This window comes from Canis aureus, chromosome X (assembly GCF_053574225.1).
Source record: "Canis aureus isolate CA01 chromosome X, VMU_Caureus_v.1.0, whole genome shotgun sequence".
Taxonomy (NCBI): domain Eukaryota; kingdom Metazoa; phylum Chordata; class Mammalia; order Carnivora; family Canidae; genus Canis; species Canis aureus.
In genome coordinates, this window is record NC_135649.1 from 75,282,768 (window position 1) to 75,305,357 (window position 22,590).

Here is a 22,590-nt window from a genome sequence, read left to right on the forward strand (position 1 = left end):
TTATAATTCGATGTTAGAAAGCCAATTCAGAAGCACAATTATAAAGCTACTGGTGGCACTGGAAGAAAGCATAAAGGAATCAAGGGATGTCATTACTGCAGAATTTAGATCTAATCAGGCAAAAATTAAGAATCAATAAAATGAGATGCAATCCAAAATGGATATCTTAACTAGAGTTACTTGGTGGAAAAAAAGAGTGATTGACATAAAACACAAGTTGATGGCAAGGAAGGAGGATGAGGAAAAAAGAGAAAAACAATTAAAAGAGCATGAGGAAAGGTTAAAGGAAAGAGATAGCCTCAGAAGGAAAAAATATACATATAATTAGTGATGTAGAAAGTGCTCAGAGGGACAGAGGGCCAGAAAGCATATTTGAACAAATCATAGCTGAGAACATCCCTAATTTGGGGAGGAAAATGGGCATTCAGATCCAGGAGATAGAGGTCCCCCCCAAAATCAATAAAAAGCGTTCAACACCAGGACATTTAATAGTGAAACTTGCAAATTCCAAAGATAAGGAGAAAATACTTAAAGCAGAGAGACAAGAGTTTCTTAAAATATGCACAGAGAAATATCAGATTAACAGGACTCTCACCAGAGACCAGGCAGGCCAGAAAGGTCTGGCAAAATATATTCAGGATCCTAAGTGAGAAGAACATGCAACCAAGAATACTATATCCAGCAAGGCTGCCATTCAGAATAGAAGAAGAAATAAAGAGCTTCCAAGAGAGGCAGAAACTGAAAAAAATGTGACCACCAAATCAGCTCTGCAAGAAATACTAAGGCGGATACTGTAAAACAAAGAGGAAACCCAAAGAAATAATCCACAAAACACAAAATCCATTTAGGTATTAAAATGACACTAAAAAAAAATAAAATAAAATAAAATGACACTAAATTCATCTTTCAGTAGTAACTCTGAACATGAATGGGCTAAATGATCCCATCAAAAGATGCAGGGTTTCAGACTGGATAAAAAAGCAAGATCCATCTATTTGCTGTGTACAAGAGACTCATTTTGAACATAAGGACACCTCCAGCCTGGAAACGAAAGGTTGGAGAACCATTTACCAAATGGTCCTCAAAAGAAAGCAGGGGTAGCAATCCTCATATCAGATAAATTAAAGTTTATCCCAAAGACTGTAGTAAGAGAGGAAGCGGGACACTATATCATACTTAGAGGGTCTAACCAACAAGAAGACCTAACGATCATGAATATTTATGCCCCTAATGTGGGAGCTGCCGAGGATATCAATCAATTAATAACCAAAGTAAAGACATACTTAGATTTTAATACACGAATAGTAGGAGAGTTCAACACAGCACTTTCTGCAAATGACAGATATTCTAGGCACAACATCACCAAAGAAACAAGGACCTTAAATAATACACTGGACCAGATGGATTTCACAGATATATACAGAACTTCACATATGAATGCAACTGAATGCATATTCTTCTCAAAGTCACATGGAACATTCTCCAAAATAGAACACTACTGGGTCACAAATAAGTCTCAACTGATACCAAAAGATTGGGATTGTCCCCTATACATTTTCAAACTACAGTGCTTTGAAACTAGAACTTAATCATAAGAAGAAATGGGGAAGAAACACAAACATGTGGAGATTAAAGAGCATCCTGTTAAAAGATGAATAGGTCAACAAGGAAATTAGAGAATTAAAGAGATTCATGGAAGCTAGTGAAAATGAAGATATAACCATTCAAAACCTTTAGGATACATTAAAAGGAGTTCTAAGAGGGAAATACATCCCAATAGAAGTATTCCTCAAGAAATTGGAAAACTCAAATACACAAGCTAACCTCACACTAAAAGGAACTGGAGAAAGAACAACAAATAAAACCTACACCAAGGAGATGAAGAGAGAATATCAAGATTTGAGCAGAACTCAATGAAATAAAGACCAGAAGAACTGTAGAACAGATCAATAAAACCAGGAGTTGGTTCTTTGAAAGAATTAATAAGTTAAAAAAAAGTTAGATAACCATTAGCCAGCCTTATTACAAGTAAAGAGAAAATATTCAAATTAATAAAATCATGAATGAAAGAGGAGCCATCAAAACCAATACAAATAAAATACAAACAATTTTAAAAACATATTATGAGTAGTTATGTGCCATTATATTAGACAATCTAGAAGAAATGGATGCATTTCTGGAGAACCACAAATTACCAAAACTGGAACAGGAAGAAATAGAAAACCGGAACAGGCTGATAACCTGGGGGGGAAATTGAAGCAGTCATCAAAACACTCCCAAGGCACAAAAGTCCAGGGCAAGATGGCTTCCCAGGGGGAATTCTACCAAACGTTTAAAGAAGAAACCATACCTATTCTACTAGAGCTGTTTGGAAAGATAGAAAGAGATGGAGTACTTCCAAATTCATTCTAGGAGGCCAGCATCACCTGAATTCCACCACCAGACAAAGACCCCACCGAAAAGGAGAATTATAGACCAATATCCCTGATGAACATGGATGCAAAAATTCTCAAAAAGATACTAGCCAATAGGATCCAACAGTACATTAAGAAAATTATTCACCATGACCAAGTAGGATTAATTCCCGGGACACAAGGCTGGTTCAACACTCATAAAACAATCAACGTGAAGGATCGCATGAACAAGAGAAAAAACAAGAATCATAAGACCCTAACAATAAATGTAGAGAAAGCATTTGACAAAATACAGCATCCATTCCTGATCAAAACTCTTCAGAGTGTAGGGATAGGGGGAACATTCCTCAGCATCTTAAAAGCCATCTACCAAAAGCCCACAGCAAATATAATTCTCAATGGGGAAATGCTGGGAGCCTTTCCCCTAAGATCAGGAACAAGACAGGGATGTCCACTCTCACCACTGCTATTCAACATTGTACTAGAAGTCCTCGCCTCAGCAATCAGGCAACAAAAAGAAATAAAAGGCATTCAAATTGGCAAAGAAGTCAACCTCTCCCTCTTCACAGATGACTTGAGACTGCCCATAGAAAACTCAAAAGGCTGCACCCCAAGATTGCAAGAACTCATACAGCAATTTGGCAGTGTGGTAGGATACAAAATGAATGTCCAGAAATGGTGGCATTTCTATACACTAACAAGGAGACTGAAGAAAGAGAAATGAAAGTCAATCCCTTTTACAATTGCACCAAAAGTGTAAGATACCTAGGAATAAACCTAACCAAAGAAGTAAAGGATCTATACCCTAAAAACTACAGAACACTTCTGAAAGAAATTGAGGAAGACACAAAGAGATGGAAAAATATTCCATGTTTATGGATTGGAAGAATAAATATTGTGAAAATGTCAAAGTCACCCAGGCAATTTACACATTTAATGCAATCCTTATCAAAATACCGTGGACTTTCTTTTTCTTTCTTTTTAGGAAATTTTTTAAATAATAAATTTATTTTTTATTGGTGTTAAATTTGCCAACATACAGAGTAACACCCAGTGCTCATCCGGTCAAGTGCCCCCCTCAGTGCCCGTCACCCATTCACCCCCTCCCCCGCCCTCTTCCCCTTCCACCACCCCTAGTTCATTTCCCAGAGTTAGGAGTCTTTATGTTCTGTCTCCCTTTCTGATATTTCCTACCCATTTCTTCTCCTTTCCCTTCTATTCCCTTTCACTATTATTTATATTCCCCAAATGAATGAGACCATATAATGTTTATCCTTCTCCAATTGACTTATTTCACTCACCATAATACCCTGCAGTTCCATCCAAGTTGAAGCAAATGGTGGGTATTTGTCATTTCTAATGGCTGAGTAATATTCCATTGCATACATAAACCACATCTTCTTTATCCATTCATCTTTCGATGGACACTGAGGCTCCTTCCACAGTTTGGCTATTGTGGACATGGCTGCTATAAATATCGGGGTGCAGGTGTTCCGGCGTTTCACTGCATCTGTATCTTTGGGGTAAATCCCCAACAGTGCAATTCACCCCCACCCCCCGCCCTCCTCCCCTTCCACCACCCCTAGTTCGTTTCCCAGAGTTAGAAGTCTTTTAATTGTTTCTCTCTTTTTTCCTCAGTTTCCCTCTTTGCCATCAACTTGTCTTCTATGTCACTCACCCATTCTTCCACCTCGTTAACCCTCGTCGTTAGGACTTCTAGTTTGGATTGTATCTCATTCAACTGATTTTTAATTCCTGCCTGATCAGATCTAAATTCTGCAGTCATGAAGTCTCTTGAGTCCTTTATGCTTTTTTCTAGAGCCACCAGTCGCTTTATCATAGTGCTTCTGAATTGGCTTTCTGACATTGAATTGTAATCCAGATTTTGTAACTCTGTGGGAGAGAGGACTGTTTCTGATTCTTTCTTTTGAGGTGAGGTTTTCCTTCTGGTCATTTTGCTCAGTGCAGAGTGGCCAAAAGCAAGTTGTATTGGGAAAAGGAGAAAAAGAGAGGAGAGAAAGAAGGAAAGAAAAGAGAAAAAGAAAAAAGAAAAAAGGAAGAAAAAAGGAAAAAAGAGAAAAAAGAGAAAGAAAAAGAAAGAAAGGGAAAAATAGGGTGGGGAAGCAATCAGAAATCAAAAAGAAAAAAAAACACAAAAAAACACAAAAAACAAAAAACAAAAAACAGGGGGGAGTATCTTCTGATTCTGTATACTTTAAGTCCCTTGACTTCCCCTGGAACTTGTCTGTCTAGCTGGTCTTCTGGGGGAGGGGCCTGTTGTGCTGATTTTCAGGTGTTAGCACTTGGAGGAGCTGCTCTGCCCCCTGCCTGGTGCAGGGCTCAGTTGGGGTTGTTTACCCCGTGAGGCCCCAGGAGGAACAACCACAGTGGCTGCAGCCAGCTCTAGAGCCCTGGATTCAGCTCCCGCAGTAACTAAGGAGCTCTCAGTCTACAAGGCCTGGATGCTCTGGGGGGCGGGGCCGCTGATCTGCTCAGCTCGGGACAGGAGCCCCCTTGCTCTGCCTGTCCCAGGGGGAGGTTGGATTCTGGGCTGTGTCCCTGGCGCCTTGTGCTCCGGTGCCTGCGCTGTTGGATTCCCGCTCCCAGCCCCGCAGCCGCCTCTCCGCGGAGCCTCCGCCCGAGCCCCTCCAAACTGCTCCCAGGCCTGCGCAGCCCCCTCCGCAGGGAGTCTCTTCCTCTGCCGGAGCCACCTCCGAGCTGCTCCCGGCCATGCAGCCGCCTCTCTGCAGAGCCGACGCCCTGCTCCGGTGTCCAGCCGTGGGTGCGCTGTAGCCCTTTAGGGAGCTCGGCACACTCTTCCTGGTGCATAGTTGCTCTGTTAGTGTCCCAGGGAGCCTGAGGGCTTCCCCACCTTTCCGGGGTCCTGCTCTAACTCCCTGGGAGCGCCTTTCCGCCCAGGAAGATTGCTGAAGCTCCTGCTTCTCTGGGAGGGAGCTTTCCTGTCCTGGATGCACTCGCCCCAGCCTTAGCCTGGCTCCTAGCGGGGCCCCTCTCCCTTGGATGCCTTTTGTTTCTCTATTTCTTTTTTCCCGTCTTCTTACCTTGATAGAAGAGTGAACTCTTCTCACTGTAGCATTCCAGGTGTTCTCTCTTTAAATCTCAGGCTGAATTCATAGATTTTCAGGATGATTTGAAGGTTATCTAGGTAATTTGGTGGGGACAGGTGATTTGGGGACCCTACTCTTCCGCCATCTTGCCCCTCCTCTCTGCTTTATTCATTAAAAGAAAATGAACAGCACTATGCAGTCTCTTTGGGGAAAAAATTAAAAAAAAATAAAATAAATTCAAGTTACTTAACATATAGCATAGTATTGGTCTCAGGAGTAGGATTTAGTGATTCATCACTTGCACGTAACATCCAGTGGTCATCCCAACAAGTACTCACCTTAATGTCCATCACCTGTTTAGCCTATCCCTTCCCGCATCTCTCTTTCAGCAACCCTCACTTTGTTCTCTATAGTTAAGAGTCTGTTATGGTTTGCCCCCTCTCTGTTTTTATCTTATTTTATTTTTCATTTTATTCTCCAATGTTCATCTGTCATATTTCATAAATCCCACCATATGAATGAGATATATTTGCCTTTCTCTGACTGACTTATTTCACTTAATACACTCTAGTTCCATTCACATTATTGCAAATGGCAAGATTTCATTATTTTTGATGGCTGAGTGATATCCATGTATATATCAAATAATATTCCATATGTGTATGGAATATATATGATTGACCTCTTTTTTATCTATTCATCCACCAATGGACATATGGACATTTGGGTTCTTTCCATAATTTGGCTATCATTGATAGTGCTGCTATAAACATTAGGGTGCATGTGCTCCTTTCAATCAGTATGTTTGTATCCTTTGGTAAAATAACTAGTAGTACAGTTGCTGGGTCATACAGTAGTTCTATTTTTAACTTTTTGAGGAGCCTCTATAATGTTTGGCTGCACCAGTTTGCATTCCTACCAACCATGCATCAGGGTTCCCCTTTCTCCACATCCTCGCCAACATCTGTTGTTTCCTCAGTTGTTCATTTTAGCTACTTAGACAAGAGTAAGGTGGTATCTCATTGTGGTTTTGATTTGTATTTCCCTGAAAATGAGTAATGTTGAACATTTCTTCATGTGTCTGTTGGCCATTTGTATGTCCTCTTTGGAGAAATGTCTGCTCATCTTTTCTGCCTATTACTTCACTGTTTTTTTTTTAAATTTTTGAGGTGTTAAATTCTTTATAGATTTTGGATAATAGCCCTTTAACTAATATATAATTTGCAAATATATTCTCCTATTACGTTAGCTGACTTTTAGCTTTGCTTTTGTTTGTTTGTTTGTTTTTGTTTGTTTTTTGCTGTGCAGAAGCTTTCTATTTTGAGCAAGTGCCAAGAGTTCATTTTTGCTTTGGTTTCCCTACCCTCTGCAGACATATCTAGTAAGAGGTTGGTATGGCCAAGGTCCAAGAGCTTGCTGCCAGTGTTCTCCTCTAGGATTTTGATGGATTCCTATTTCACATTTAGGACATTCATCCATTAGGAGTTTATTTTTGTGTATGGTTTAAGAAAGTCGTCCAGTTTCATTCTTTTGCATATGGCTGTCCAGTTTTCTCAATACCATTTATTGAAGATTTTTTTTCCATTGGGTAATCTCTCCTGCTTTGTCATATCACTTGACCATAGAGTTGCAGGACTACTTCTGGGTTTTCTATTCTGTTCCATTAATATATGTGTCAGTTTTTGTGCCTGTACCATACTGTCCTGATGAATAAAGCTTTGTAATATAGATTGAAGTTCAGAACTGTGATGCCTCCAGCTTCAGTTATTTTTCAACATAACTTTGGTTATCTGGGGACTTTACTACTAACATACACATTTTAGAATTATTTGTTCTACTTCTCTGAAAAATGCTGGTTTTGTTTTGATAAGGATTTCATTGAATATGTGGATTGATTTGGGTAGTATAGACATTGAACAATATTTGTGCTTCCAATCCATAAGTATGGCATGTATTCCCTTTTCATTGCATCTTCTTCAATGTCCTTCACAAATGTCCTATAGTTTCCAGAGTACAGATAATTTAATTTTTTGGTTATGTTTATTCCTATGTATCTTATGATTTTTGGTGCAATTGTAAATGGGATCAATTCCTTGATTTCTGTTTCATTATTAGTGTATAGAAATGCAAAAGTTTTCTATGCATTGATTTTATATCCTGCAACATTCCTGAATTCATCTATCAATTCCAGCAATTTTTAGTGGAATCTTTTGTTTTTTCTATATAGACTATCATGTAATCTGCAAATAGTGAAAGTTTGAATTATTCGTTTCTGATTTAGATGCCTTTTATTTCTCTTTGCTGTCTTATTGCTGAGGCTAGGTCTTCCAGTACTATGTTAAATGGTAATGCTCAGAGTGGATATTCCTGTCATTTTTCTGACCTTAAGGGAAAAGTTCCCAGTTTTTCCCCATTGAGGATGATATTTACTGTGGGACTTTAATGAGGTTGAACTATGTTTCCTTTATCACGAATATTTTTGAGGGTCTTTATCAAGAAAGAATGCTGAATCTTGACAAATGCTTTTTCTCCATTGAATGAAAGGATCATATGGCTTTTACCCTTTTTTAATCATTGTGGTGTCTCATGTTGAATTATTTGTGAATATTGAACAAGCCCTGCAGCCCAGGAAAAATTCTTACTGGAATGCAATGCTTATTTTAATGTACTGTTGGATTCTATTTGCTAGTATCTTGTTGAGAAATTTGCATCTGTATTCATCAGGGATATTGGACTGTAATTCTTTTTAGTGGGATCTTTGGTTTTGGAATCAAGGTAATGCTGGCTTCATAAAAAAGTATTCCTTTCACTTATAATTTTTGGAACAGATTCAGAGAAAAAGGTGTTAACTCTTCAATAAATGTTTGGTAGAATTCCTCTGGAAAGCCATCTGGCTCTGGGATCTTGTTTGTTGGGAGATTTAGATTACTGATAAAATATTTTTGCTGACTATGGGTCTGTTCAAATTTCCTATTTCTTCCTGTTTTATATTTGGTAATTTATATGTTTGTAGCAATATACCCATTTCTTCGATTGCCCAATTTGTTGGCATATAATTGCTCATAGTATTCTCTTATAATTGTACTTCTGCAATGTTGGTTGTCATCTATCCTTTTTCATTCATAATTTTATTGATTTGGGTCCTTTCTCTTACCCTTTTGATAAGTCTGAGTAGGGACTTACCGATCTTATTAATTCTTTCAGAGAACCATCTCCTAGTTTTGTTGATGTGTTCAACTGATTTTTTAATTTCTATATAATTCATTTCTACCCTGATTTTTATTTTTCTTTTTTGCTGTTTTAGGCTTTACTTACTTTTTTCCAGCTCCTTAAGGTGTAAGGTTAGGTTATGTATTTTTGACTTCTCTTGTTTCTTGAGTAAGGCCTGTATTGCTATATACTTCCCTCCTCAGGCTGTCTTTACTGAATCCCAAAGGTTATGAGCTGTAGTTATTTTATTTTCATTTGTTTCCATGCATTTTTTATTCTCCTTTAATTTCCTGGTTGACCCATTCATTCTTTAGTAGGATGCTCTTTAACTTCTATACATTTGTGTTCCTTCCAAATTTTCTTTTGTGATTGAATTCAAATTTCAAAGCATTGTAGTCTTCAAAATATGCACCAAATGATCTCAATCTTTTTATACTTGTTGAGACCTGATTTGTGACCCAATATAATCTATTCTGGAGAATGTTCCATATACACTCAAAATGAATATATATTATGCTGCTTTAGGATGATATTCTCTGAATATATCTATGAAGTCCATCTAATCCAGTGTATCATTCAGAGTCCATTTCCTTGTTGATCTTCTGCTTAGATGACTTGTTCATTGTATTTACTATCATTATCAGTGTGTTTCTTTAATTTTGTTATTAATTGGTATATTTAACTGCCTGCTCCCAATTTAGGGGAATAAATATTTACAATTGTTACATATTCTTGCTGGATAGTCCTTTTTATTATGATATAGTGTACTTCTTCATCTCTTATTACAGTATTTGGTTTAAAATGTAGTTGATCTGCTATTGAGATGGCTACTCCACCTTTAATTGATGTCCATTAGCATGATAAATTGTTCTTTACTCCCCATTTTCAATCTGGAGGTGTCTTTGGGTCTACAATTAGTCTCTTGTAAGCAGCACATTGATGGGTCATGTTTTTTATTCCAATCTGTTAAGCCTCCAATCAAAGATTGGAGCATTGAGTCCATTCACATTCAGGATAATTATTGAAAGGTATGAATTTAGTGCCATTGTATTACCTGTAAAGTAACTGTTTCCATAGATTGTCTCTGTTCCTTTCTGGTCTTTGTTACTTTTGGGCTGTCTCCTTGCTCAAGGGATCCTTTAGTATTTCTGGTATGATTGGATTAGTGCGCACAAATTTCTTTAGTTTGTTTGTCCTGGAAACTATTTCTCCTTCTATTCTGAATGACAGCCTTGCTGGATAAAGTATTCTTGACTCCATATTTTCCCCATTTAGCACATTGAATATATTATGTCAGTCCTTTCCAGCCTACAAGATCTCTGTGGAGAACTCTGCTGCCAACCTATTATTTCTACCCTTGTAGGTTAAAGACATCCTGTCCTAAGCTGCTCGTAGGATTTACTCTTTATCCTTGAAGATTGCAAGCATCACTATTATATGACATGGTTTTTTTCCCATTTTTATTTATTTTGAGGTAAATGTTCTGAGCCTCCAGGACTTGAATGCCTGCCTCCTTCCCCAAAGTAGGGAATTTCTGAGTTATACTTTATTCAAATATCTCTCTCTCTCTCTCATCTTCTGGGAATCCTATTATTTAAATATTATTTCACTTTGCTATATTGCTGATTACTTGGTCTCAGGTTGTGATCCAGTAGCTGTCTTTCACTCTTTTTTCACCTTCTTTATTCTCCATCATTTTTTTTTTATTCTCCATCATTTTGTCTTCTGGATCACTGCATCTCTCTTCTGACCCATATGTCCTCCATGTTATAGCCTCTATTTTTTACAGCATATCGGTCATAGCAATTTTAATTTTGGCATCATTAGACATTACTTCTTTTATTTCTATAGTAAGGGATTCTTGAGTGCCTTCTCTGCTTTGTTTCAAGCATAGCTAGTAGCTTTATAACAATTGTTTCAAATTCTAATTCAGACATTTTCTTATCTCCATAATATATAAAAAGCTGGCAGTGACTACTACCTCCTGTTCTGTCTTTTCTGGTAAATTTAAAGGTCTCATTGTGTTTTTTTTCATATATATAAAAATATATACATATATATTTATATTGAAGTTCAATTTGCCAACATATAGTATAACACTTATTTTTTTTTTATTGGTGTTCAATTTACTAACATACAGAATAACACCCAGTAGTATAACACTTATTGCTTATCCCATCAAGTACCCTCCTTAGTGCCCATCAGCCAGTCACGCTAACCCCCACCCAACTCCCCTTCCACATCCCCTTGTCCATTTCCCAGAGTTAGAAGTCTCTCATGTTTTCTCACCCTCTCTAATTTTTCCCGCTCATTTCCCCTCCTTTCCCCTATCATCCATTTCACTATTTCTTATATTCTGCATATGAGTGAAACCATATAATGATTGTCCTTCTCTGATTGACTTACTTCACTCAGCAAAATACACTCCACTTCCATACATGTGGAGGCAAAAGGTGAGTATTTGTCCTTTCTATCGGTTGAGAAATATTGTTATATATATATATAAAACAATATTTATATGTTATATATATACACAATATTTATATGTATATATATACAATATTTATATATAGCAATATATATATAAATATATATAAAGAAGATATGGTGTGTAAATATATATATATATAAATATATTTACACACCATATCTTCTTTATCCATTCATCTTTCGATGGACCCTGAGGCTCCTTCCACAGTTTGGCTATTGTGTACATTGCTGCTATAAACATTGGGGTGCAGGTGTCTCGGCCTTTCACTGCATCTGTATTTTGGGGGTAAATCCCCAGTACCGCAATTACTGGGTAGTAGGGTAGCTCTATTTTTAATTCTTTGAGGAATCTCCACATAGATTTCCAGAGGGGCTGTACCAGTTCACATTCCCACCAACAGTGGAAGAGTTTTCCCTTTCTCCACAACTTCTCCAACATTTTTTTTCCTGTCTTGTTAATTTTCACCATTATCAATGGTGTGAGGTGATATCTCACTGTGGTTTTTATTTGTATTTCCCTGATGGCCAGTGATGCGGAGCATTTTCTCATGTGCTTGTTGGCCATGTCTATGTCTTCCTCTGTGAAATTTCTGTTCATGTCTTTTGCCCATTTCATGATTGGATTGTTTGTTTCTTTGCTGTTGAGTTTAATAAGTTCTTTATAGATCTTGGATATGAGCCCTTTATCTGATATGTCATTCGCAAACATCTTCTCCCATGCTGTAGGTTGTCTTTTAGTTTTGTTGACTGTTTCTTTTGCTGTGCAGAAGCTTTTTATCTTGATGAAGTCCCAATAATTCATTTTTGCTTTTGTTGCCCTTGCCTTCATAGATGTATCTTGCAAGAAGTTGCTGTGGCCAAGTTCAAAAAGAGTTTGCCTCTAGGATTTTGGTGAATTCTTGTCTCACATTTAGATCTTTCATCCATTTTGAGTTTCTCTTTGTGTTTGGTATAAGAAAATGGTCTAGTTTCATTCTTCTGCAAGTGGATGGCCAATTTTCCCAGCACCATTATTGAAGAGACTTTTTTCCAGTGGATAGTCTTTCCTGGTTTGCCAAATATTAGTTGGCCATAGAATTGAGGGCACATTTCTGGGTTCTCTATTCTGTTCCATTGATCGATGTGTCTGTTTTTGTGCCAGTACCACACTGTGTTGATGATCACAGCTTTGTAGTACAACTTGAATTCTGGCATTGTGATGCCTAGGGCTTTGGTTTTCTTTTTCAATATTCCTCTGGCTATCCAGCATCTTTTCTGATTAACACAAATCTTAAGATGATTTTCTCCAACTCTGTGAAGAAATCCCATGGTATTTTGATAGGGAATGCACTGAAAGTGTACATTGCCCTGGGTAGCATAAACATTTTCACAATATTAATTCTTCCAATCCATGAGCATGGAATATTTTTTCATCTCTTTGTGTCTTCCTCAATTTCTTTCAGAAGTGTTCTGTAGTTTTCAGGGTATAAATCCTTTACCTCTTTGGTTAGGTTTATTCCTACGTATCTTATGTTTTTGGGTGCAATTGTCAATGGGATTGACTCCTTAATTTCTCTTTCTTCAGTCTCATTGTTAGTGTATAGAAATGCCACTGATTGAGTTCTGGACATTGATTTTGTATCCTGCCACACTGCTGAATTGCTCTATGAGTTCTAACAATTGTGGGGTGGAGTCTTTCGGGTTTTCTATGTACAGTATCATGTCATCTGCAAAGACGAAGAGTTTGATTTCTTCTTTGCCAATTTGAATGCCTTTTATTTTTTTGTTGCCTGATTGCTGAGGCTAGGACTTCTAATACTATGTTAAAGAGCAGTGGTGAGGGTGAACATACTTGTCATGTTCCTGATCTTAGGGGAAAGGCTCCCAGTGTTTCCCCATTGAGAATGATATTTGCTGTGGGTCTTTCATAGATGGCTTTTAAGATGCTGAGGAATGTTCCCTCTATCCCTACACTCTGAAGAGTTTTGATCCGGAATGGATGCTGTATTTGTCAAAGGCTTTCTCTGCATCTATTGAGAGGATCATATGGTTCCTGTTTTTTCTCTTGTTGATATGACCTATCACATTGATTGCTTTACGATTGATGAAACAGCCTTGCATCACGGGGATAAATCCCACGTGGCCATGGTGAATAATGTTCATAATGTACTGTTGGATCCTATTGGCTAGTATTTTGTTGAGAATTTTTGCATCCATGTTTATCAGGGATATTGGTCTATAATTCTCCTTTTTGGTGGGGTCTTTGTCTGGTTTTGGAAATAATGTGAAGCTGGCCTCATAAAACAAGGTTGAAGTATTCCGTCTCAATCTTTCAGAACAGCTTTAGTTGAATAGGTATGGTTTCTTCTATAAACGTTTGTTAGAATTCCCCTGGGAAGCCATCTGGCCCTGGACTTTTGTATCTTGGGAGGTTTTTGATGACTGCTTCAATTTTCTTCCTGGTTATCATCTGTTCAGGTTTTCTATTTCTTCCAGTTCCAGTTTTGGTAGTTGGTAGTTTTCCAGAAATGAGTCCATTTCTTCTAGATTGCCTAATTTATTGGTGCATAGCTGCTCATAATAAGTTTTTAAAATCGTTTGTATTTCCTTGGTATTGGTGGTTATCTCTCCTTTCTCAGTCATGATTTTATTAATTTGAGTCTTTTCTATCTTCTTTTTAATAAGGCTGGCTAATGGTTTATCTATCTAATTAATTCTTTCAAAGAAGCAACTCCTGGTTTTGTTGACCTGTTCTACAGTTCTTCTGGTCTCTATTTCATTGAGTTTTGCTTGAATCTTTATTGACTCTCTTCTTCTGCTGGGCATAGGATCTATTTGCTGTTCCCTCTAAGCTCCCTTAGGTGCAAGGTTAGCTTTTGTATTTGAATTCTTTCCAGTTTTTGGATGGATGCTAGTAGTGCAATGCATTTCCCCCTCATGACTGCTTTTGTTGATTCCCAAAGTTTTTGAATGGTTGTATCTTCATTCTTATTAGTTTCCATGAATCTTTTTAATTCTTCTCTAATTTCTTGGTTGATCCTGTCATCTTTAAGCAGGATGGTCTTTAATCTCCACATGTTTGAAATCCTTCCACACTTCTTCTTGTGGTTTAGTTCTAGTTTCAAAGCATTATGGTCTGAAAATATGCCGGGGAGGATCCCAATATTTTGGTATCAGTTAAGACCTGATTTGTGATCCAGTATGTGGTCTATTCTGGAGAAAGTTCCATGTGCACCTGAGAAGAATGTGTATTCAGTTGCGTTTGCACAAAAAGTTCTGTAAATATCTGTGAAATCCATCTGGTCCAGTGTATCATTTAAAGCTCTTGTTTCTTTGGAGATGTTGTGCAGAAGATCTATCACTTGTAGAAAGCACCGTCTTCAAGTCCACGTGTAAGTGTATTATTATCTAAGTATGTCTTAACTTTGGTTATTAATTGATTGATATACTTGGCAGTTTCCACATTTGGGACATAAATATTCATGATTTTTAGGTCCTTTGTTGGATAGATCCTTTAAGTAAGATATAGTGTCCCTCTTCATCTCTTACTATAGTCTTTGGGATAAACTTTAATGTATCTGATATGAGGATGGCTACCTCTGCTTTCTTTTGAGGACCATTTGAATGGTAAATGGTTCTCCATCGTTTCGTTTTCAGGCTGTAGGTGTCCTTAGGTCTAAAATGGGTCTCTTGTAGACAGAAAATAGATGGGTCTTGCTTTTTTATCCAGTCTGAAACCCTGTGCCTTTTGATGGGATCATTAAGCCCATTCACGTTCAGAGTTACTATTGAAAGATATAAATTTAGTGTCATTATAATAACTATTCAGTCCCTGTTTTTGTGGATTGTTTCCTTAGACTTCCTGCTTCTTTTACAAAGTCCCCTTTAATATTTCTTGCAGAGCTGGTTTGGTGGTCACAGATTCTTTCAGTTTCTGCCTATCTTGGAAGCTCTTTATCTCTCCTTCTATTTTGAATGAGAGCCTTGCTGGATAAAGTATTCTCGGCTGTAGGTTCTTCTCATTTAGGACCCTGAATATATCCTGCCAGTCCTTTCTGGCCTTCCAGGTGTCTGTAGAAAGGTCTTCTGTTAATCTAATACTTCACCCCATAAAGATTAGGGATCTCTTGTTTCTTGCTGCTTTAAGCATCTTCTCCTTATCTTTGGAATTTGCAAGTTTCACTATTAAATATTGGGGTGTTGAACAGTTTTTCTTGATTTTAGGGGGGATCTCTCTATCTCCTGGATATGAATGCCTGTTTCCCTTCCCAAGTTAGGGAAATTCTCATCTATAATTTGTTCAAATACACTTTCTGGTCCTCTGTCCCTTTCAGAGCCCTCTGGAACTCCTAAACATAGGTTTTTCCTTTTGAGGCTGTCATTTATTTCCCTTAACCTATCCTCATGATCTTTTCATTGTTTTTCTCTTTTTTCCTCAGATTCCTTCCTTGCCATCAACTTGTCTTCTATGTCACTCACTTCTATGTCACTTCTTCTACCTCGTTAACCCTCATCATTAGGACCTCCAGTTTGGATTGCATCTCATTTAATTGATTTTTAATTTCAGCCTGATTGGATCTAAATTCTGCAGTCATGAAGTCTCTTGAATCCTTTATGCTCTTTTCTAGAGCCACCTGTAGCTTTATAATTGTGTTTCTGAATTGGCTTTCTGACGTTGAATTGTAATCCAAATTCTGTAAGTCTGTGGGAGAGAGTACTGTTTCTGATTCTTTCTTTTGTGGTGAGTTCTTCTTTTTAGTCATTTTGCTCACTGCAGAGTGGCTAAAAACAAGTTGTACTGGAAAAAGGAGAAAAAGAGAAAAAAGGGGTGGGGAACAAACAAAAAACAAAAAACAAAAAACAAAAAATAAGGAGGGGTAGCCTCTGATTCTATATACTGTAAGTCCCTAGACTTCCCCTGGAACTTTCCAGCGCTGCTTGGTCAAGAACTTGCTCTTCTGTCCTTCCAGCTGGTTTTCTGTGGGAGGTTCCTTCTGTGCTGATTCTCAGGTGTGTGCACCTGGAGGAGCTGCCCGCCCCTCCCAGGTGCATGGCTCAGTGGGAGCTGTTTATCCTGTGAGGCCCCTGCTCCCTGGCGGCCCTGCTCAGTCACAGGTTCAAGGTAACACCAAGAGGAAAAACAACAGTTGCAGTGGCCAGCTCTCCAGCTCTGGAGTCAGCTCCAGCAGTAACTACCGCAGTCTCCCATTCTGCAGGGGCCTTGATGCTCCAGGGGCGGGGGCGCTGATCTGCACAGCTCAGGGCCGCCCTGTGGCAGGAACTTCCTTGCTGCCCTGTGTCTTCGGGCCTCTGCCTGTCCTGCGGGGAGCGCTGGATCTTGCTGTGTCCCCTGGGGCCCTGTGCTCCAGGGCCTGCGCCACTGGAATTGCACTCCCAGACGCGCAGCCTCCTCTTGCGGAGCCGCCACTGCCCGAGCTGCTCCTGGGGCTGCACAGCCCCTTCCGTTCAGAGCCGCTGCCTGATCCCCTGCCTGAGCTTCTTCAGGGGCCTCACCGGGGGTGCACTCCAGCCCTTTAGGGAGCTATGCCCGCAGTGTGTGCTCCCCCAGGGCACACTTCCTCTGTTAGTGACTCTGGGAGCCTGAGAGCATCACTGCCCCTCCTGGGATCCTGCCTGAGCTCCCTGGAGTGCCTTTTCATCCGGGAAGATTAGTAAAGTTCCTTCTTCTCTGGGACTGGGCTTTCCTGCCCTGGAGGCTCTCCCCGCCCAGCCTTAGTCCGGCTCCTTGCGGGGACCCCTTCCCCTTGGATGCTTTTTTATTTGTTTATTTTTTCCCTCTTCCTACCTTGATAGAAGCTCGAACTCTTCTCACTGTAGCATTCCAGCTGTTCTCTCTTTAAATCTCAGGCAGAATTTGTAGGTTTTCAGGATGATTTGAAAGTTATCTACGTAACTTGGTGGGGACAGGTGACTTGGGGATCCTACTCTTCCACCATCTTGCCCTGCCTCCTCCTGTCCCTTGAAATTTTGAAGCCAGGCACAGCTTCTCCTCTCTAGCTATGAAAGTCTCAGATGGTATCTTCTTCCAATAAAAGGATACTTCATCTACACTGAAAATCTGTTGTTTATGTAACTGCCTGCATTAATTGTCTTAGCTAGATTATTGGATAATCTGAGAATGATATTCACTGTGGAGTTTTCATATATGGCTTTTATGATAATGAGGCATGCTCCCTGTATTCCTACATGGTGGAAAGTTTTTATCAAGAAAAAATGCTGTATTTTGTCAAATGTAAAATTGTCCTTTCATGTTAGTTCTAAATATGACACTATGAAAAAAAAAGAAGATGCTTGCCAGATTTTGCAGGGGGCTGGTGGCTGTATTCCAAAGGTTAGGGCTGAGAGCAGGGATGAGGGTCTTATATCTCACTTCTGTCCCTCAGAAGATTGGAGTGTAGCTCAGAGATAATGGATATTTGACAGGCCTTACCCAGCATCTTATCTCCCTCTGACTGCCTAATTCTCGGGAAGTGGAAAAGAATTTTCCTTTTAGGGTTCTGAGATTGCCTCTCAAAACTGTTTCCACTTCTGGTTTAGAACTGTCATAGGTTGGGAAAGAACTATGGAGCTGGAAAATAAGAGGGGCAGTCTAACAGGATCTCTGTCTCCAACTGAGGACTATTTTCTGACCCATCCAATCTCCTAGAGGGACACTTTTCTCCCAGGTTAGTATCCATAGCTGTACCATGTCACCCAACAGGCCCATATTTAACAATATCGCCTGATCATTGGTAGGGTTCATATCAGAGCACACTCCAAGTCTCCCTGTCCTTTATTTTCCAGTCAGATAAGGCCTCATATACTGACCCCTGACCTTCCCCCAAGATCTTTCTAATTCTTCTATTCCTGGAAAACATGACTTAATTTTATTGTATATGAAAGGCATTTCTAACACCACTGTTATGAATGGGTCTGGAAAACTACTAGGGGTTGGGACAAAGGACAGATAGGGTATTCAGGAATGAGTCATTTGGGTTGGAGGTGTGGTATGCCTTATTTACTTGGGGAGAGAGGGAGTTCTGACAAGGAAGAAAGGTTCTCTAAGGCAAAGTATAAATGATATTTCTCACATTTGTAGCTTGCATCTAGATCCAGAGCAGAGTTCCTGGAGACCAATGATTCAAGAGACTTCAGGGTCCCCAAAGCCACAGAAAAATCTAGGAATGGGGGCTATAAAATCTGTTTATGTCATGTCAAATATTTACTGTGCCCAAATGTATTCAATTTAAATCATTATTCTGTAGAATAAATAAAACAGAGATGATTCTTATAATGATGTACCTTAGAATGTTTTTGTTGAATTATAAATCTTAGTGTAAATATCAACTCTAAAAGATATTTACAAACCCTTATTTTCTGATTATTATGTAAAATCAGAAATCCAAGAACCAGAAAGAACCCTGAAAATGAGGCATAGGCTCTGCCTTCCTTTAAGAAGAGTCCTCGACCCATTTGTAGATGAGGATCAAATGTAGAGAGGGCCAGATAACATACATAATTTTGAAAATCGAGAAGTCCCCAAAGAAGTTTTGTTTAAAGCAATCTAAATTTATGGTTTCTCCTTTACTTGAACTTTGTTCAGTTTGTTTTAGGAGATAATGATCATTTCAAGTGTAACAGGGTGTAGAAGGCAGCCTCCCAGATATTCGCTAATGATCCTTGATTCCTGGTGTTCATGCCCTTGTATAGTTCTCTTCCATGTTGAAACAGAGCTGGTAGGTATGGCTAATCAAGAATCAGAGGTGACAGTGTGTGACTTCTGAGGCTAGATCATAACAAGTGTTGTTGCATTCGTCTTGATTTCTTGAATTGCTCACTCCGTGGGACTCCAGCCACTGTGTCATCAGAACACTTGAGCAGCCCTGTGGAGAATTCCATAAGGAGAGGAATTGAGGCCTTGCATGAACAACCAGCACCAATTTGCACACCATGGGAGTGAACCATGTTAGAAGTGATCCTCCAGCCTCAGTCAAGCTGATAACTGGAACCTCATGAGACCCTGAGCCAGAACTGTCTAGCTAAGCCACCCAAATTCCTGACCCAGAGAAGCTGTGAGCAATAATAAATGTTTATTGTTTATGCCACTAAAAATAAAAAAAAATCTGTTTATGCCATTTTCTCTGCTTTTGTATGTATGTAAAGGTTCAAAAGTAGATCTCCTTCAATCTAAAGTGTAATTGGTTTGAAGTACCCTGAGTGGGTAGCAAAACTCAAGTAGGCCTGGGTTACCAAAGATAGGATATTAAAGCTATATAGAAACAAATCAAAATGGCATTGCTGGGATTGATGTATAAATGGACTTTAAATGCCCCCACCCTAATACATGAAATCTTTTCCCTTTAAGGTATGCATTCAGAACTGTGGAACACATAAAAATTACTGGACAAATCTACACAGCTTATTTTTAAACATTTTTTTGTTTATTATGGGAACTTTGAAACATACACAAAACAGAGAAAACAGTATAATGAACCCCTACATACCCATTATCCAGCTTCAAAAATCAGTAATTTGTCTATTTCTCCACCCACTCCCTCACCACACTTCTCTAGATTATTTTGAAGCAAATCCTTGACATCCTATCATTTTGTCCAAAAATAGTATGTATTTCTAAATAACAAGAATTCTAAATATTGTGACTACAATACCATTATCAAACTTAAAAATATACTAAGAATGATTCATTAATAATATTCAATAATCAGTATTCAGATTTCCTTGATTGCCTCATAAATGTTATTTTTAAATGGCTATATTCCCATACGTATCCTCATTAAGGTCCATATATTAAAATTGACTGACACATTTTTTAAGTCTCTGTTAAGTTCAAGCTGTACAATCTCCCCTCACCCCGATTCCTCTGTATTTATTGAAGAAACTGAACTGGTTGATTTGTCCTGTGGAGCTTCCCACAGTTTTACACACATCTCTGTGGTAGACTTTAATGTTCCCCTCTCTTCTATCTCTTATAAATTAGAGAAATCTAGAGGTTTTATCAGACAGAGATTCAATCGTCATCATCCAGTCTGTGGCCAGATTAATCTTCACAAGGCACAGCACTGCTCATATTAGAAAAGCTGTGGAATATTGTCATCAGAGTGTAGGCTCTGGAAGCCAGACTTCCTACTTGAGCAAATATCCTAGTTCAGCTACTTCTTAGCTAGGTGACTTTAACTTCCCTGGGCCTTAGTTTCCTCATTTGTAAAATGATATATTGTGAAGGTTAAATAAGTTGGTAGGTGTCAGACACTTAGAATAATATCTGGCACATACTTTTGGCTTTGGTTTATGACATTTCTTCTGCCAGAACTAGCCACTGCCTATTATCCTCCACTTCCGCTTTTTGAAATCCTACCATGCCTCTAGCCCAGCTTAAGTGCTGCTTCCTCCCTAAAGCTTATCCTGAGCTTTTGCAACCTCTTCCTCTGCTACATTCCCAGATAATTTGTGTGTCTGTACAGCTCTTATGACATTTCCACATATTGTCATATATCATCATTGTTTACATGTGACATCTTTTTTTTTAAGTTTTTTTTTTAATTGTTATTTATTTATGATAGTCACACAGAGAGAGAGAGAGGCAGAGACACAGGCAGAGGGAGAAGCAGGCTCCATGCACCGGGAGCCTGACGTGGGATTTGATCCTGGGTCTGCAGGATCGCGCCCTGGGCCAAAGGCAGGCGCCAAACCGCTGCGCCACCCAGGGATCCCTACATGTGACATCTTAATGGTATTCCCTTAAGAAAAACTGCCTGACAAACACCTGCCACTTAGTCCAGTGCTCAATAAGTGGGGATGATATTATTCCTAGGTGCTTTTGCTGTTAAAGCCAGTGGTTCAGTCATAGCTGCAAACTGGAATGACCTAAAGATCTTTAAACACTACAGATATGGGCAGCCCTGGTGGTGCAGCGGTTTAGCGCCGCCTGCAGCCCGGGGTGTGATCCTGGGGACCTGGGATCGAGTCCCATGTCGGGGCCTGCTTCTGTTTCTGCCTCTCTATGTCTCTATGAATAAATAAATAAAATATTTTTAAAAAATAAAAATAAAAACTACAGATATGTCACTGCTCTGGAGTGGGGCCTGAGGATTTGTATTTTTTAAAATCTTCCCAGGTGATTTTGATGTATAGCCTGGGCTGAGAATTCCTGTTTTAAAAGTGTTAGTAACAGGGCAGCCTGGGTGGCTCAGCGGTTTAGCACAGCCTTCGGCCCAGGGCATGATCCTGGAGATCTGGGATTGAATCCCATGTTGGGCTCCCTGCATGGAGCCTGCTTCTCCCTCTGCCTCTCTCTCTCTCTGTGTTTCTCATGAATAAATAAGTAAAATCTTAAAAAAAAAGTGTTAGTAACAATACTGCTCTTATATAAGCCTCAGAACAACACTGGCAAGTTATACTGTAGACTAATGTAAATCATATTTTATAAATGAATAAACTGAGGTTCAAAAAGGTTAAAATGACTAGTCCAAGGTCACACAGACCTCAAATAGCAGAATGGAGAAATACGGAAAGAATTTGTAACTCCAAGTTCAGTGCTCTGTCCAGAGCATAGATTTCTTAGCCTCTCCTACCATTTTGGTTACTCCTCAAAATCAAGAACTGTGTCTTAAAGGTTAGGGACTTTTTCAAGGAATAGAAACATATCCTCAAGGTTGGAGATTATGTTTTACTCTCCTAAGTGCTCTGAGCATGTGGTATTAAATGGTAAAAGGCAAAGAATGAAATGTATCAATCACTCATGAGACAAGAAAATAGAGAGGGGGTGTGGTAGGTTGGCATAGGTGAGGAATGCTGGGACAAACATTTTGAAGAAAGATATTGAGGCAAGGATTAGCACAGTATTCTCCTAATATAGTGCTCCTCCTAATATAGTATTCTTTCCATTACATTCCACAAAAGAAGGAAAGAAAGAAAGAAGTTAGTTAGTTAGTTAGTTAGTTAGTTAGTTAGTTAGTTAGAGGTAAATGCTTAAATGACAGCACCATAATAAATTGCTAAAGAAAACAAAGATGTGTCGCAATGTCTCTCACATTGGAGATTGCTTTTAGCAGGTACACAGACCTTGCTTCTGAAGAGTCTTCACTGAAAGATATGTAGACTGGAGGTTCTGTGGGCCCACCTGGAGTATTTGGTATGGCCTGTAAATCATTATAAGTTAGTAACAATAACTTGCCTGTGTCCACACAAGACTGAAACTATAGGTGGAGAATGAAAAAGGGAAAGAGGAAAATGGTCAAGGGATGTTGGAACTGTGGAGAAAGTGGAAGCCATGGCAAAGGAGGAGGTATGCTCTTAGTGAACAGTAAAGAATATATTTAATACTATCCCAGGTTAGCAGGGCAAATGTATATGAGAGAGAGAGAGAGAGAGAATAAGAAAGAGAAAGAAGTGGAGAGAAGAGAAGAGGG